Below are 17,004 nucleotides of genomic sequence, written 5' to 3'. Positions count from 1 at the left end.
GGCAACCAGTCACAAGCGGAGTGCCCCAGGGGTCGGTCCTGGGGCCCTTTTTTTTTCAACATCTTCATTAATGATCTGGAGGATGGGATAGATTGCACCCTCAGCAAGTTTGCAGATGACACTAAGCAGGGGGGAGTGGTAGATACTCTGGAAGGTAGGGATAGGATACAGAAGGACCTAAACAAACTGGAGAATTGGGCCAAAAGAAATCTGATGAGGTTCAACAAGGACAAGTGCAGAGTCCTCCACTTAGGAAGGAAGAATCCCATGCACATCTATTGACTGGGGACGGACAAGCTAGGCAGCAGTTCTGCAGAAAAGGACCTGGGGGTAACAGTGGATAAGAAGCTGTATATGAGTCAGCAGTGTGCCCTGGTTGTCAAGAAGGCTAATAGCATATTCAGCTGCATTAGGAGGGGCATTGCCAGCAGGACGCGGGAAGTGATTATTCCCCTCTATTCGGCATTGGTGAGGCCACATTTAGAATATTGTGTCCAGTTTTGGGATATGGAGACAGAAATTGCCACATCCAAGGTAGAAGCCAAACTCAAACAGATAAATGGGACTATTAAGTGGAAATATCCCATAGGAAAATGTATTTTGGCCAAAATTTTCAATTTACCGTAAGTTTTCTGGTTCCCAGACTGGACTTCATCTTCCATGATCCACCATGGACATGTGACTTCTATGGCAGCTGAGTGTGGTGCATCATGGGAAATAAGAGTCTAGCCAGGGAGCCTGGTGCATGGCATAGAATGGGGACGTAAGTCATATAAACTATAGTGCCTATGAGGTACCAGGAGAATGGAGAGATTAATATGGACTCCAAGCAAAATGAAACATTTCAGTTTAGGTTACTTTGACTTTTTTTTATTCAGTTTTTATTATGTTTTTATATTTAAACTCTTTTGTCCCACTTAGGGATGAAAACAAAAGTCACAATATGGAAATTTTCCACTGGAGAGAAATTCAGATATTTTAATCAACTCTATTCACAGCGAATTCTGTGTGCAGTTCCCCGAGAATAGCAAGTGTGAAAAATCAGGGGTGGAGAATAATAAGCACCTATATAAGAAAAAAACCCAAATATTGGGACCGTCCCTATAAAATTGGGACATCTGGTCATACTATTAAGGGGTGATAATTCTATGTTGAAATAATACACATAGAGAAGTTAGGTACAAATCTAAAATACTCTTTCAGGAAGGTTGCAATGTCACATGACTTTATTTCTTACATCCAGACCTTTAACATATAAGCACCAAAAATAGGCAGAGACAAAACAGGCTACTCCCTAAAGCAGAGAGGAATAATTCCTGCCTCCTTGCTGCAAACTAGCTCCTGGCAGACTGACTAAGATCTCACACTTCCTTACAGAGCCCCTAGTCTGCTATAGCAGGACCAGGGCTAACTCCCTTCCCACCTTAAAGTGATAACTTGCAATTCCAACACAGTCTTCAACACATCACCAATTCCTCTGAAGACACCTTCCTGTCTGGTTGGAAATGGTCCCTTCTGGGCATGGAGCACAGTTATAACAGCAAAGTGGCTCCCCCTGGCGAACTGCTCTGAAGTATCCAGGATGGCGACTCTCGGTGCATATGGACTGTGGAGCTGTCTGAACAGAAATAATATGAGTGGGTTAACAAAAGGAGGACATACAATTATTGTAGGGATTTTATCTCACTGACCGGCAGCTCTGAAATTTCAATGGTTCGCTGACATGATATAGTATTTGTACGGAACAGTCTTCTGTAAAGATCTCAGAGCACTTCACAGATGATGAGAAAAAATCATCATTCCTATATTACAGAGAGTGAAACTGAGGTCTAGGGAGATGAAGCCAGCTTGCCTGACTTCCATTCCTGGACCTTACACAGGTCTACCAGAGCCAGAACCACTTCCTTCCAGAGAAGGGAACAGAGTCCAACTCTTCTGACTTCCTATCAGAACCACTAGTGATTGGTACTTATTACCTTTCATAATTATTATTTTTGGTAATGATCAATGGTTGCAGGCTTCTGTGGTGATGCTTACATGGATAAGAGCATCTGATGCAGATGAGGAGGAAAATAAGGCACAAAATCAGAGACCAAATATTGGGAACATTATAATTTTATGCAACTACATTGTTCCTAAATTAATTTTTATGCTTGTGAATCTGGGCTCAATTTTGCAAGGTTCTGAAAATCCTTGTGTAGATGAGCATGATCAAGCCTCACTGATTTCAACAAGAAATGAGGAAATATAGCCTTTTATTGGATCAGTCACCTTGATGCTCTGGCTGAGATTTTCAAAGCTACCCAAAAGATCTGATTACACAATTCTTATTAATGTTAATGGGAGCAGAGTGGCCAAATTCCCTAGCCTACTATCCTACATTTTGAATAAAGCTGGACAGAATTTTTTTTCTAGGGGGAGGGTTTCACAGAAAATTTTGATGAAGTTGTGATTTGCAGATAAATCCCCAAATCGGAAAACTAAATAATTTTGGAAAATGTCTGAAAACTTAAAATCTTGCCGTTTTCATCTGCACAGAATTGGTGGTTTGGAAAGCAGATGCTATAATCAAACATTTTTGTTTGATTAAAAACCCAATTTTTCCTAGAAAGAAAGAAAGAAAGAAAGAAAGAAAGAAAGAAAGAAAGAAAGAAAGTTGTGCCAGAAATTTTTTTTACCAGCTCTACTTCTGAATACACATCCTCCCATTCTCAGTGTGATCAGGAAACTCTGACTTTGTACAGAGGAAGTTGTCGAGTGTCACATTATATTTCTGGTCCTTTAAATTCCTCCTGCACCAGGGACGTATCTCTGTTACAGGCAATCAGGGTTACCCAATGGGATTCATTCTGCCAGGGAAGAGGACTCTCCAACAACCAGGACAGTAACATTACCCTGTTCCCTGTGACATTGCAACCTGCAATGATCCCCCACCTGATTGAACTCGCTGTTCCAAATGATGGTCCCCTCATTAATGGTGAACTCTTGGACTACAGGGGCTCGTGGGTCCATGTGGCCCACTTTTACTCTGACGAAGGAATTGTTGGGGAAGACAATCCAGTTTAAAATGTCATATCCAGCAGATGATTCACTGTTCTCATCAAAATACACTTCGTCCTCAGCACTGTTGTTAAATCGGATATTTTTCAAAAAAAGATGGAGCTTGATCGAAAGAGAAATTGGCAGACATTACAAAATGCAATAAATGGCTGCCAATGTGCTGAATCAATCAAAATGCAACTCACAAACTCCTGCTTTTGGAAGCTTATGTTTTCTGTTTTCTCTGGGATAGAGTGACTTTATAAAATGAAGCTATTTCTGAACTAAAACACTCTGAAAACTGAGAGGTTTTGCATTTTTGAAAAGGGATCACTATGCTTTTTGTGTTCTCCAGGAAACTAAGAAACTCCTTGTTTTTAAGAGTTTAAGTTTATTATGTAGATCTGGTCAGAAAATGGGATTATTTTTCCCCATGGACAATTTTGATTTTTTGTTAAAAATCTCCAAATTGTAAAAAAAAAAAAAAAAAAAAAAAAAAAATTGGCTGAAAATTGCCTAAACTGAACATTATCGGTGGACACCTTCCAAAAACTGATTTTTTTTTTCAATTTTTGGTTGACATTTTTCAGTTTGGGAATTTTTGGTTTTCCAACAGAATCGGAGAAATTTTAGACAAAAGCATTCACTGTCCACAAAAAATGTTACTTAGTCAGAAAAATAATTTTCTGTTGAATTAAAAAAAGTAGCAAATGAACATTTTTGACCAGCTCTCTCATTATGTATTTATGGCCAGATTTTAAAAAATACTTCGGCACCTAGTGGGATTTTCAAAAGCAGCTGGGTGCCTAACATTCAGTGGTATGTAGGTGCTTGTAAAAGGCACCTAGTTACTTTTGAAAATACCACCAGGCACCTAAATACCTTTAAAAATCTGGCCTTCAGTCCTGACTTGAGAAGCAATTCACAGAGAACATTCAGAATGATTTCTTAAGTGTTTGGGAAGCCCCAGGCACATAGTGAGCACTTCCTCAAATACATCTCAGAATCAATGAAGATTAGAGTTGGAAGGGACCTCAGGAGGTCATTTAGTCCTACCACCTGCTCAAAGCAGGACCAACCCCAACTAAATCATCCCAGTCAGGGCCTTATAAATTTCTAAGGATGGAGAATCCACTACCTCCCAGGTAACCCATTCCAGTGCTTCACTACCTTCCTAGTGAAAAAGTTTTTCCTAATATCCAGCTTGGACCTCCCCCACTCTAACTTGAGACCACTGCTCCCAGTTCCATCATCTGCCACCACTGAGAACAGCCTAGCTCCATCCTCTTTGGTAGCCCCCTTCCAGCTTTGATGAAAAATGTATTTGCTGAAAAATCAGCCTAATTAGACTCCCACTTACAATAGTTTCTTCCCAGTTAGACTCCACTGGCTTATGTAGAATTGCTCCTGCTCTGTACTGGGATATGTGATAACAGTAATAAATAAACAATGTAAATTTGGGGAAATAGCCTACCAAAAATGTTGACACCCACTAAACAGAAAATCTTAGTGACACATTAATTATGAAGTTCCATAAGGAGAGATGTTACCTCCCATGGCTGGATAGTCTGAAGCTACGGCAGATATCCCTTCCCCATGGCTTCCTTTTTGGATTTGGATGAAGGGCATGGGCCATCGCATAGACACCGTTGTAGATACTGTAGCTCTGGCCTGATATTTTCATTTCAAAATCAGAACCAGGCAGGCTTGTCAGTTCCTCCTTTCCTGAGCAATTTCTCCCTCCTTTTATGCTCAGGCCAACATACGGAATTGAATAATTGAATACAATCTGCCAAAACCGCTGAATAAAAATATCTCCTTGGGGTCAGTAAGGGTTGAGGGTCCGCAGGAAATCTTGGAATCCTGGTACCTCCTTTGTGTGTACTGCAAAAGACAAGGCACTGTGAAAGGGTCTTAAGGTCCACCTATTCATAGCGATGTATGAACTGAAATCCCACTGAGCTGTTGTGATCCAAACTTTCCCTATTGGTGTTGGTGCTGGGTGATAGTTTGCATGTAAAAACAATTTTAAACCTAATAGGGAATCTGTATCACCATAGACCACAATCACCTCGGCCTTTGTCTGGGAGATACTGGACTATAACTTATTTGTTTGCTCCCTGAAGGCCTGGACCATGGAAGGAGAAGTCATATGAGGGGCCCGTTCTGTGAAGGCAACACAGATACTGTTCTTAATGAGCAATGGCTTCAAAGTCTGCACAAACTTTTCTCCGCTGTCATCGTCCGAAACAATAAGGCCAACCCAGGTCCATCGTAAATGCAGCATTAACTGGATCAGCCCCAGAGATTGAGGCACCTCATTTGGGACCATCCGGTAGAAAGAAGGGAACTGGAATTTATCATTCAGCATGACATTGAATGAGCAGCCAGATATGTTGAAGCCAACTCATCAATGACTACATCTTATTACAGGAGTTGACAGATTTACTTTTAAACATACTCAGGGTCTCTCATATCTATCTATCTATCTATCTATCTATCTATCTATCTATCTACTGCTAATGGCCCCATCAATGTGGGAAGTGGACTTCAGAGAGCAGGGGCTGAGGACTGGGAGTATTTCACAGTCATGGGCACTAAAGTCAATTTAAAAATATACCATGATTATTGGTAATATTCCTTCTGACTCTGAGTGTAGCTAATTTCACAGGCAAAGCAGGTGGTAATTAGCTGATAAAGGGCTTGCTGTGTGGCTGTAACACTCTGCTAAGTGCAACAGTGGCAAGGGGATAGTCTGTAACAAGAGCTGTCTTGGTCTCTGGTAGCTGATGAGAGAAGAGGCAATGAACAGTTTGTCCATCGTGTGTAAAGTGCTTGACCATAAGGACGCTGCTGTTTCTACAAGTCTGATCACAGCTCTGCAGTGACAGATCCCCAGCGTGAAGCAACGCTGCTCGGTGGCATTTGAAACACGTTAATTTCATTGACTCTCGCTTAGGATAAAAATAATGATCAGTTAAAAAGCTCTGCTTCATTGTGTGCTCATTACAACAATCTCCGTTAGCAATGTAGCTACTAAGAAGAAATCTCTCCAATTAGCCAGGCAGCGCCTGTGGCTCTACAGGGATTTACAGGAACTCTCACATCTTGGTATAACTTCTCGTGTCTTAATCAGCTCTCTGAGAAACGTTCCGTCCTGCTGAGACCTGGCCACTGTCTGGAGATCTGACAAAGCTCTCCAGAAATTAAGGGCCAGCGACAGAAACAAAGTTACTTGTCATTTTAATGGGTCCCATGACAGGCCAATAGAATAGAAACGTTGCTGGGAAATGCAGGTCTCGGCAGCAGTCCCATCGGGGCTGATCAGAAAAGAAAGTCGGAGGCATGGATTAAAGTTAGACAAAGGAAAGGGAGGGTTTGTTCCTTTGGCAAGCAGCCCCTGATTTGTAAAGGGAAAGGGGTCAAGCCAGTTGTGCCAGCCCCTGTGAAAGGCAATGCTTCATTCACAAACTCCACCAGCGTCCCCGCGAGCGAGGGAAAGTAAAGGGGAGTGTGGAGTGCCGTGAAACGGATGTAAACAAACCGGAGATTCCCACCAGATTAGCCAAGGCAGCATGGCCCAGGAGCAGCGAGTGAAAGGCAATTCCAGGTTTCTAGGCCTCAGTGACAGAGATCAGCCAACGCACCTGGACTGTGATGGGCTTTGCTGTCCTGCCCACGAACCCCAGCTCTGCCTGTGCCCCTCAGTCCTGACCCGCAGCTCCTGCTATCTCCGCCCTGGGGTCCATTCACTGATGTGCCTCTATTTTAACCTATAAAGCCCCTGCTATTGCTGTCCTCTAACTACTGCCCAGCTCTACCAATTCTCCTCAGTTGAGAGTTACAACCCCCTCTGTGCTGGCTGTGCTGTCCCAAACACACGACGCTGGCTATTCCCCTGGATCCTGACCCTCTGCTAGTCAGCTGCAGCCCAGCCCCTCTCACTCCCCTCCCCACACAGAGCACGGCTGGGACCTGCCCCACCCCAGTACCCCAGGTGTGCCGGCACACAGCCTGACAGGGCATGGGTCTGCAGGCCTGGCCCAGGGGGCGACAAATGCACACACACACACACACACATACACAGAGCAGATCCCATACAGTCCAGCAGGGGCAGCAGCAAAAAAACACAGAACAAATACACACCCACATTCCTTCCATCAGAGGGCAGCCGTCACACATACACTAAGCAGCTCTTATTCCTTTCTGCAAAGGCCTGCTGTGAAACAAACACACACACACACACACACACACTGATCAGGCCTCAGTGCCTCCAGCAGTCACACATACAAAACCTGAACAGATCTCCATGTTTCCAGCAGGGGCCATCACACACATGCGCACAACCACATGGTGCTTGGAGATCCATGGAAGTACCATAGATGAGCTAAGCCTGGCATTTTGAAAAGAGAAGACAGAAGTGAGATGTCCAAACTCCACTGATATTCGGTAGGATTCAAATGTCCAAGTCCCTTTGGCTCCATTGCAAAGCCCAGCCAAATTATTATTTTTAGCCTTAGTCACCCAAATTTGAAAATGTTGGCCACAAATCAATCTGTCAGTGAATTAGTATCTATGAAAACCTTCCTGAATCTGTCATTTCGGGCAAAGGGGGGTTAAAAAATTAATTTACAGTCAGGGGATCTCAGGCTAAAAGAACGTTTGAACACCTATTTATCACAGTTTCTCTAAGGCCTGGTCGACACTTAAAAACCCCACACCCATGACCAACACAGCTATGCCAACAAAACCCGCACTGTAGCCGTCTGCTGGCATAGGCTCCATGGGTAGATTTAGGGCCGGATGTGTAAAGGAGCTTAGGAACCTAGTGGGATTCTCAAAATTACCTGAGCACCAGCAGCCCTTGACATTAATGGGTTTGAGATGCCCGGCTGCTCCGGAAATTCCCACAAGACCCCTAAATACCTTTAAAATATGGCCTTATATGGACAGAGTGCGTAGCTCTGGCCAGAAACCCTTCCCCAGAGATTCCAGTGCGGCGGTGAAGCTGATCTCGTGTTTCAGGCACCAGGCAGGCATTCAGAAACCTCAGCTCAGACAATGAGCCAGTCACTTTGGTGGGTGATTTCAACCTAAAATTAACGGGAACTGTGTGTCCAAATCCCCTCTTCTCGACCTTCGTTCTTGTGGGCCAGATCCCAGGCTGGTACAAATCACCCTTTCCTTCATTGCAGTGTGCCAGCCACATTCCCAGCTGGTGTAAATCAGCCATAGCTACACTGGAGCCAATGGGCCAAGCCCCAGTGGATATCAACCCAACGTAGCACCATTAGAGTAAATGATCGAGACCCCCAACTGGTGTAAATCAGCCACAGCTCCACTAGAGTCAATGAGACAGAACCCCAGCTGGTGTAAATTGGCTGGGGCTCCATTGGAGTCCATGGGCCAGATCCCCACCTGGTGTAAATGAGCCATGGATCTATTGGAGTCTGTAGTAAGAAGCTTAAGGCCTGTAAAACAGGCCTGTAAAACAGGCTAAGGCCTAAATGGAAAAAACCGAGTGAACAGAAGTATAAGGGGTCACTCAAGTTAACTGAGACTGGTATAGGAAAGTGCTGATTCTGCAAGGTTGTAAGACTGCCAAAATATTACTAAAATATGTAGTAGGTATAAGAGGTACCAAGATACTAACTCTCTTAAATGACACTTTGATAGGTAGAAATGATACATGGAGTGGCGGTGCCCAAATCAGCCAATCAACGGAAAAAGGTGGTATTAGACTACGTCAGGAGGGTGGCAACTACCTACGTGAAAGGGGGGCAGACCGAAAGTGTATGTAACAGTGTATAAAAGAGGATGTCAGAGGGAATACCGGTGTCCGGTCTAGGGGATAACGGAAAGTCCCGCCGTTGGGCTGAGACCATTGTAACGCCGCCAATATGAAACTGACCCAGAGATACTCTGTAAGTCATTTCTCATTGTGCCGGACGCAATAAACCTCGCTTGGGCGCCTTCGTTACTCAGCTAATCTGTGGTCGTGTCGATTCATTCGATCGTGAGAGCCGTCTCAGTTTCCTGCGCAGAGCTGGGACAGCATCTACACAGGGACACACGCATGCAGCCTACACTGATAAATACCGGTGACAGCATCTACCAACACACCGAGTACAACAGAGTCCATGGGCCAGATCCTCCCTGGCTACCTGTGTGGCTACACAAGTCACCTATTTTGCCCTGTGCCTCAGTTTCTCCAGGTATCAATTAGGGGAAATGGTACTTTTCTTAACCCCTGGGGCATTGGGACAGTAAATTGTTAATGTTAGTGACCTCGAAGCATTAAGACACCACAGGGCTGATCTTAGGAAGGTGGATTTTCAGTGTCTGAGGAATCAGCCATCTGTGCCTCAGTTCCCCTCTCTTTAGAAAGAGGATAAAACTCTTTCCCTACCTCACGTGGACAATGGGAGGTTACATTTATCACTGGCTGAGCAGTGTCTGGACACTGGTGTGCTTGGAAGTCTCTAGCTACCTTGATACACACTGGAATCCCAAACAATGGGCCCCAAACTGGACCTCACGAAGAGCAAAGCCAAGCGCCCCAGTGTTGCCAGGATTGGGGCCTGCGAGCCATGCTTGTGGCAGGATTAACAATTAAGAGGCAAATCTCTGCGAGGGCCTGGGATGCTGAGATCTGATAAAAATTCAGAGAGCCCTCATGAGGCTGGTGTCTCAGAATTATGATTGAGAAATGCAGTGTGGCAACAGAACATCAAAGAGAAAAGCGGATGATATCAGATAAATTCTTTTTGCTTTTTGTGATCACTACAGAGCAGCAAAGGAGACGTAATGAAACAGATGAGGAAGTGGGTAGAAGGAGAGAATAATTTGTAGATTAATAGATTTTTTAAACCCGGAAATTACCATTGTGATCATCCAGCCTGACCAAGATAACACAGTCCGGAGAACTTCCCTGAATTAATTTCTGCTTCAAGTCTAATAGCTGTGCTTGAACTCACACAGATGAGTTAGCAAAACAAATTCAGACAGGGGCAGCTACGTTATGAAATGAGAATGAGGAATATGAATAAAATACATTGATCATCTCAATATATTATAATAATAATAATAATAATAATAATAATTATTATTATTATTATTATTATAGCACCTAAAGTCTTTGCCCAAGATCAGGGCTCTTTTAACTATTCATAATACAAAAACAGAATAAGGCACAGCCCCTGCACCAAAGTGCTTACAATCTAAATAGAGAAAAGAGACAATGGATAGGAGGGGAAACTGAGGCACAGAGCGGGGAAGTGACTTGCCCAGTTCACACAGCAGGCCAGTGGCAGAGCCAGGAACAGAACCCAGGGCTCCCTGTTTACATTTTAGGAGAAGGGAAAAGTTTAGAGCTTCATGATACCCTGGAATGAAAATGAACCGACAGGTTTGCATCGTTCATCATCGTTATTAGGCATTACTATGGCAACCAGAGATCCCAATCAAGATCAAGGCCCCATTGTGCTCGGCACCGTAGTAGCACATGGCGAGAAATAGTCCATTCCCAAAAGCGTAATGAGACAAGACAGACAAAACATGGAAGGGGAAACAGAGGCATGGAGGCATTAACGACGCTCCCGTGACTATGACGGAGTCATTTAAACACAGAGGGAGTGATGGGAAAAGTCATGGATTCCTCAATTCCAAGGCCAGAAGGGACAGTTAGATCATCCAGTCTGAGCTCCTGTATAGCGCAGATGTCCCTTTGCTGAGACGTTAGTTAGACAAACTTTGTGGTCCTCAGGAGACTGCGATGCTTCCCAGGGTACCCACCTGCTGAGTGTGTCTGTGCCAGCCGAGGGCCAGTTCCCTGACTCCACCGGCCACGGGTAATTCAAGACACTCCTCTCTCAGCCTACGCAGGCTCTGCTGTTCCTCCACAGGTCAGGAAAGGCACACTCCTAGGTCCTGTGAACCAGCAGCTGGTCACTCCAAGAGGATGCTGTGGGGCCCCAGGCCCGTGGCAAGCCCATCACTAACCTTCAGAGGGACAGTGGAGCCAGTGTAGGCTAAGAGCGAAGTGTCTGTGTTGCCTGTGGCCAATGGAGTCAGGAATTTGATGCTCAGCACTCTTAGGCAAGGCTTCCTCAGCCCTCCAGGCAAGTGCGGCAGAAGAATGACTTCCCCTTCTTTGTAAAGAGCTCTAGGGCTAAGGCCTCCAGCTGCCCAGAGCGGACAGCGGTGAGCATTCCCGTAGGATCCTGTCGGAACCATTTCTGCAAACATGTTGGTACCAAGTGAGTTTAGGAGCCTACAGATTTTCATAGAATCATAGAAGACAAGTCCTGGAAGAGAACTCAAGAGGTCATCTCATCCAACCCCCTGCTCAAAGCAGGACCAACCCCAACTATTTTCAAGTATTTCAGCAGCAGCTGAATACTTTCTGTCTGTTTGTGTGTTTGTTTGTCTTTGGAATACCAGTCCTATCTGATTATGGGATTTAGACACAAAAAGTGTCAGTTAGGTGCCTGAATCTCTTTGTCAATCTATCATAAGGCCATTTTACACCACTCCATTAATACAAGCACACCTTAAAGTGAGTCTAAATTTAACTTATTCCCATGAGCAAGGGGTTGGACTAGATGACCTCCTGAGGTCTCTTCCAACCCTAATCTTCTATAGTTCTATGATTTTAAAGCCCCTTTCCACCACCACAGTGATGTAGAGTTGTTTTATTGTAAGCAAGAATTAGGCTAATTTGACCCATTTAGCAGAGTTGTATATTCAAATACTCACACAATAGGAGGCTAAAAAGAATCATTGTATTAATCCAGCCCGACCTGCTGAATAACGAAGGCTATGGGACTTCCTGGAATTAAATTTGTTTGGACTAGAGAAGATCTTTTAGCAGAAAACATCCAATTTGGATTTTAAAATTGCCAGAGAGGGGGAATCCACCAAACCCTTGACAAACTGATCTAAGAAGCAGAACTAGACATCGATGAACCAGGCCCTGTTGGACAGAGGCTTGCACTGTAAGATTCGCAAGGAACAAAACTTGAACTCTTCCTATTAAAAACATGGTTTGTAAAAGTCAGCTAATGACAGACGCACATAGAGTGCTACAAACTGGCAAGCTGCAGTGAAAGGAATTGAGCAGAGGAATTTCAAACGCCTGGGAAATTCATGGGTTGTCATGGAAAGGGGGCACGGAATTCTAGAAATTAGTGGAGATGTTCACAGCGGAAATGAACAAAATGATGGGTGAATGTTGACGTGACAAGGCTGCCCGCACCTTTTGGAATATTATCCAGTTGGGGGATTGCTACATGGGATCAGAAGTTGATTGGTGGACTTGAAGGAGAGAACAATACTATTGTGGCCGTCAATCCCACCAACTGTAAAGATCCTGGATCCACCATGACACTGTTCGGCCTTCTTTGTCCACTCCATCGCCTCACTCAGGTTACAATATTATGCGTGTAAGAACTTTGTGTCCATGCCAGCCAGGCCCAGACGCAGGGGACTTAGGTACAGGGTTATACCACAGTTCCAATTCATGTCATACATTACCCAATTTATACACAGTTTTACTGGCTACTAACATATATCATTCTTGAAACTAATTGGATGACACATCCTACAGATCATGTAAGGACCAATAGCTTATGTCTTCACCGTATCTGCATTTCAGTGTTACCAATCCAGGGTATTCCCCCTTACCTTAACCAGCCCCAAAATACTGTCTTCTGCAAAATACCCTTCTATGCCCCTGTTAACAGAGAATTTCCATACAAAAAAACACTCAATATCAATTTGTTCAACATCTTCATTAATGATCTGGAGGATGGGGTGGATTCCACTCTCAGCAAGTTTGCATATGACACTAAACTGGGGGTAGTGGTACATATGCTGGAGGGCAGGGATAGGATACAGACTGACCTAGACAAATTGGAGGATTGGCCAAAAGATATCTGATGAGGTTCAAGAAGGACAAGCATAGAGTTTTTCACTTAGGACAAAAGAATCCCATACACTGCTACAGACTGGGGACCAACTGGCTAAGCCGCAGTTCGGCAGAAAAGGACCTGGGAGTTACAGTGCACAAGAAGCTGGATATGAGGAAGCAGTGTGCCCTGGTTGCCAAGAAGGCTAATAGCATATTCAGCTGCATTAGGATGGGCATTGCCAGCAGGACGCGGGAAGTGATTATTCCCCTCTATTCGGCATTGGTGAGGCCACATTTAGAATATTGTGTCCAGTTTTGGGATATGGAGACAGAAATTGCCACATCCAAGGTAGAAGCCAAACTCAAACAGATAAATGGGACTATTAAGTGGAAATATCCCATAGGAAAATGTATTTTGGCCAAAATTTTCAATTTACCGTAAGTTTTCTGGTTCCCAGACTGGACTTCATCTTCTATGGCAGCTGAGTGTGGTGCATCATGGGAAATAAGAGTCTAGCCAGGGAGCCTGGTGCATGGCATAGAATGGGGACGTAAGTCATATAAACTATAGTGCCTATGAGGTACCAGGAGAATGGAGAGATTAATATGGACTCCAAGCAAAATGAAACATTTCAGTTCAGGTTACTTTGACTTTTTTTTATTCAGTTTTCATTATGTTTTTATATTTAAACTCTTTTGTCCCACTTAGGGATGAAAACAAAAGTCACAATATGGGAATTTTCCACTGGAGAGAAATTCAGATATTTTAATCAACTCTATTCACAGCGAATTCTGTGTGCAGTTCCCCGAGAATAGCAAGTGTGAAAAATCAGGGGTGGAGAATAATAAGCACCTATATAAGAAAAAAACCCAAATATTGGGACCGTCCCTATAAAATTGGGACATCTGGTCATACTATTAAGGGGTGATAATTCCCCCCACTACAGGAAGCATATGGACAAATTGGAGACAGTCCAGTGGAAGGCAACTAAAATGATTAGGGGGCTGGAGCATATGAGATGAGGAGAGACTGAGGGAACTAGGCTTGTTTACTCTGCAGAAGAGACGAGTGAGGGAGGATTTCATAGCAGCCTTCAACTATCTATAGGGGAGTTCCAGGGAGGATGGAGCTAGGCTGTTCTCAGTGGTAGCAGATGACAGAAAAAGGTGCAATGGTCTCAAATTGCAGTGAGGGAGGTCTAGGTTGTATATTAGGAAAAACTTTTTCACACGGAAGGTGTTAAAGCACTGTAATGAGTTACCAGGGGAGGAGGTGGAATCTCTACCCTTAGAGGTTTTTAAGGCCCATCTTGAAAAAGCCCTGGCTGGGATGATTTAGTTGGGATTAGTCCTGCTTTGAGCAGGGGGTTGGACTAGATGACCTCCTGAGGTCCCTGACGACTCAAATCTTCTATGAATCTATGATAAAAGGAAAGGGAATAATGGGAAAATGTTGCCATGAAATCCTTACTTAATACTTTATTTTTTATAAAAAAATACCAGAACTGTTTTAATTGTCTGTTTCTTTTTCTGGCAATGTACTAGTTTACTCCAGCTGGATCTGTCCCACTGACTTCACAGGACCATTTGAGATGTGAGATACTACTCAATGTTACCAGAAGTTGGCCTAAAATTGTCTTAGTGAAGACATTGACGACATTCTAGAAGGGAGAGTCAGGCTCAGATGATTCAATGAGAACTAAGGATCACTGATAGCCAAAGAAGTCTGAGGGTGAAATTCAGGCCCCATTGAATTCAAGGTCAACATTCCTATTAATGCTCATCAAAGGAGGCAGGATTTTACCCTGAGAACTTATACATGCAGATTCATTGATTAAAATGGAATCTATCTGTATTGGTAGCACTATGTTCAAAAAGAAATATGTTGATGGAAATGAAGTTTTCTCCTGAAAAATTCACTAGAATATACATCTGGACCTAACGTCAAGTGGAATTCTCTGAACTTAATGTATAAAATGTGTTTGTACTGATTTAGATGACTTCCCTTTACCTTCTCCTTTGGAGCCTTGTTTGAGAGTTAACTCTTGTCCACATTCACACAGGATTCAAGATCTCCCCACAGAATGTTGTTCTACATGTAGAACAATCATCTTCAAGAAGTTATAACTCACTCGGAGTCTGTCTTTAAATTATAATCTGGTTGATGATACTTGAGGATCGATTGAGAGGTTAGAATATTCTGTTGGCTGGCATGTTTGCTTGCTTGTTTGTTTTCTTGCTTTCTGGCAATTCATGGTTCTAAATAAATGTTTCTGCCTTTTTTTACTGTAATAGGAAAGTTCCTAAGTGTGCCCAAGTGTGCCCAAGATGATAAAAAACCTGATGCAAGAGAGAAAATCCATCTCCTTTGATGGCTGCATGGTCCAGCTCTTTGCCTTCACTTTGTCAGGGGGGACAGAGCTGGTGCTCCTCACTGTCATGTCATATGACTGGTATATTGCCATCTGCCACCCCTTGCGCTGTGTAAACCTCATGTCCAAGAGAATTTGCATCAGTTTAATAATTGGTGTCTGGGCTGTCAGTGCCATCAATTCATTGGTGCACATGTTGCTTATTGTGCGTCTGGATTTCTGCGGACCTAACTTCATCCAGCATTTCTTCTGTGAGATCCCACCAATGCTGGCCCTGTCCTGCAGCTCCATCTGATTCAACAAGATCATGATCTCCATTGCAAACCTCTTCCTGGCTATGGGGAACTTCCTGCTGACCACCGTGTCCTATGGCTTCATCATCACCACCATCCTGAAAATCCAGAGCACCAAAGGGAAGCAGAGAGCCTTCTCCACCTGCTCCTCCCACCTGCTCTTGGTCACCTTGTTCTACTCCTCCATCATCTACATCTACATCCGGCCACCCTCCAGTTACTCACTGGATAAGGACAGGATGGTGGCCATAATGTACACCTTAGTGATTCCCACCTTGAACCCTCTGATCTATAGTTTGCTCAATAAGGAAGTCAACGTGGCCTTCAGGAAAATCTTTTCATTCATGATAAAATAATTTTGTCAAGAGTGAACCTGATTCTCACCTGCCTTGTCCCTTCTAGGCCAGGTTCACAAGTGGTGTCAATAATTGGAGAACTATGGACTTCAGTAGACAAACATTTATTTGCACTGTGGATCATTCAATTCAATGGACCTACTATGATTAACACAAGCTGGTGATGCATTGAATTGACTGCAATGGGGCTATGCTGATTTACACCAGCTGGGAATGTGGCCTCGTTGACTCCATTGGTGCTATATTGAATAGCACTATCCAGAGTAAGGCACATTAAGCCAGACTTTTAAAGGTATTGAGGTATCTAGTGAGATGGTGTTGGGTGCCTAGATGCTTCTGAATATCTCATTAGATACCTTAATGGCTATAAAAACCTGGCCCATGGTGTAGCAAATTACTGTACATGCAGTCACATTGAATGACAATATTATATTTTATTCTCAACAAGTACCTATGATAAAAATAAAACATTTTCTCTGTATTCTCTATTTTTTGTGAGATATTAAACCCCCAAAGATTTCATACATAAATCTATTGTGATATGGAGATCCCCTGTTGTTGTATAATGGACTTAAATCTGAGATTTTAATAAAACTAATTTTATCAGAATATATTTTTATCTTATTGTAAATATGAACTTCTCAGCGTCAGAAATTGGGTATTTTCAAAAGATTTGTTTTGTTGATAAGGAAATATTTCAATCTCCAAAATAGAGAAGATAGTAATGAAACCATTGTTCACTGTCACCAGAATAAATAGTTCACAGAGGCCTAAGTTGTTTCATGTCTAATTATTGCTGCTGACTTATCTTGAAACCTCCATCATTATACAACTTTTGGATCATTTATTAAAGTTCCACAAAAAAGAAATACAAATAAAAACAGTCCCGGTATTTTTTTAACATAAAGTACTAAGTAAAGATTTCATTACAACATTTCCCATTATTCCCTTTCCCTTCAGCTCTATGGACTTTTTTATATGGAAATTGTCTTTTTAAGGGCGGTAGTAAGGTATTGGGCAGGAGACAGTGTTTT

The 17,004-nt window shown here is 43.2% G+C and overlaps 1 pseudogene; it reads left to right on the top strand.

Annotated features, from left to right (window-relative positions):
- Positions 1–15,970, top strand: part of LOC137141577 (olfactory receptor 13G1-like) — a 36,275-nt pseudogene extending 20,305 nt beyond the window's left edge.
- Positions 15,971–17,004: the final 1,034 nt, after the last annotated feature.

Source organism: Emydura macquarii, unplaced genomic scaffold, assembly GCF_026122565.2.
Source record: "Emydura macquarii macquarii isolate MOO-44397 ecotype Brisbane River unplaced genomic scaffold, CSIRO-AGI_Emac_v2 contig_3088, whole genome shotgun sequence".
NCBI lineage: Eukaryota > Metazoa > Chordata > Testudines > Chelidae > Emydura > Emydura macquarii.
Note: the sequence above shows the minus strand (reverse complement) of the source record. Positions and strands in the feature narration are given on the sequence as shown.